The following is a 2,152-nucleotide window of genomic DNA, read 5'->3' on the forward strand; positions in this document are numbered from 1 at the left end:
GATTGGGCTAGCACTGCGCAGCTCTCTCCCCCTCCTCTCCTTTTAAGAGACCTGCTGCTTCTGACCCAAGGCTGTCGGGGGCCCAGAAGCTCCCTCAGATACCCGCCTTGGCTACCTCACAAGCCTCATGTTCCTCTCACCACGATGCAACTGCTGCTGCTAGGATCATCAGTCTGCAGTTTGAACTGTATCACTCATTCCTCTAAGACCTGTATCATCTGTAAACTTGTTAAGGGTTCCCTCTGCCCCATTGACCATGCCACTAATGGAAAATGTTAAACAGTATAGAATCCAGTATTGATCACCATTAGTGTCTAGCCTCCAGTTGGAGTTTGTGCCGCCGCCCTCTGGGCCTGGGATTTCAGCCAGTTTTCAGTCATCTCTCTGGCCACTTATCTGGTTCATTAATTCTTCTGTGAGGCTATCATAGGAGTGAGCTGTGAAAGTCCTGTTCATGCCAAGAAAATCAATTCACTTGCTCTCCTCTTGTCCCCAAGGTAGTCATCTCTTCATTGAAGGCTTAGATATGCATGTCAGAGACGAGTTCCCCGTCATAAATCCCTACTGACTACTCCAAATCACCTTTCTATGCTTCATATGGTTGAAAATGGTTTGCAGCTCCTTCTCCTTTCTGGTGACTGAGGTGAGGTTACTTCAAGTTCCCCGAGTCCTCCTTCTAGCCCTTCTTGAAGAAAGGAGTAGTGTTTGCTTTCCTTCAGTGCTCAGGAACCTCATCGGATTCCTGTCACTGTTCAAAGACTGTTGAGAGTGGCCTGGTATTGACATTGGTGAGCTCCCTCAGCATTTGTGGATGCACCTCACTAAGGCCAACAGACTTCGGCATACCCACTATTTTTAAATGTTCCCTAACCTGATCCTCCTCTACCAAGGGTATGTCTTCATTGCTCCACACTTTCTCACTGTGCTTAGGAGCCTGTGTTTCCCTAATGCAAAACGTCACAGTGAAGACTGAAGTGAAGGAGGCATTGAGTTCCTTGTTTTTTCCTATGCCCTCCATTACCAGCCCCCCACTTCCCTCACATTCAGAAGTGGGCCCAAACCTTCTTTAGTCTTCCTGTTGCAGCAGATGTCCTCGTAGAAACCTTTGTTATTGCCCCTCATGGGCCTTGCCAGATTCAGCTCAAGGTAGGAGGTCAGGTCAAGAAATTCTCCCTGAAGCTGAAGGCCACTGGTGACATGCATGGGGAGCATGAACCTTGCAGTGGGCAATGACAGAAATGAAGTAGTTTCTGATTGCCATATGTACAACTCTTTCATGTGTCTTTCAGCATGATGAGATAGATCCCTGGATCTATCAGCCCCTAGATTCTCAAGGCATTCCTGCTTCTGCCCTAATTGCTCCAGCCTGCCCCAGAACCACTGTGTTCACTCAGGGGAGGGACCACATGTCCCATCTGTCCCAAGTGCTTCAGACTCACCTCCCATAGGGAAATGAACGCCAGGTCCATCAGCCCCTTCACATTCCCCAGCACACAATCCACTAGACAGGGTTTCAGAGCCCAAATGTTCAGCCAGAGCTTATTCTGGGACCTCAATGCCTTGATCACAGATTTCCATTGGCACTGAGCAGCAGCTCAAATTTCATCTGTCCCCAGGGAAGGTAAAACTTAACCTGTGCATGCACTAGTCACCAGAAAGCAGACAGAAAGTGTCAGGGGTGCAGGAACTTTGAATGAGGAGAGCCAGGGTGTGAGAAAAGCCTCTACCAGAAGCCAATAGACAGCAGAGAGGTATATAACCTCCAGCTATACGTCTTCCCCTATAGACCTGGAATGCTGCAGTCTTTACTGCTGTCTTCTGCATGTGGTTCAGGTGTGCGTTGCAGTGCCTGAGCCACTTAGCTGGGAAAGTATCAGCTCCTAAATGTGAACATTCAGGAGAAGGCTTGGCTATGTGATGCATTTGCAGAATTGAGGAAAGTATGGCAACACCAAGCACCATGCATTGAAGGTACGATAACTTGGAAAACTGTGTCTCCACAGAAAGGACTAAGCTCAGAGGAGTAAGGGCCAATACTCACTGCGTTTGCTGCACTGGGAATTCTCTGGAAAAGGTAACAGGAGGCAATCGCAGAGGATGTGGCCTGGAAAGCAATTTGCTCCTGCCTTCCATTCAGAGGCATTCCTTGAAA

The sequence above is a fragment of the Numenius arquata genome, chromosome 11 (assembly GCF_964106895.1).
Source record: "Numenius arquata chromosome 11, bNumArq3.hap1.1, whole genome shotgun sequence".
Lineage (NCBI taxonomy): Eukaryota > Metazoa > Chordata > Aves > Charadriiformes > Scolopacidae > Numenius > Numenius arquata.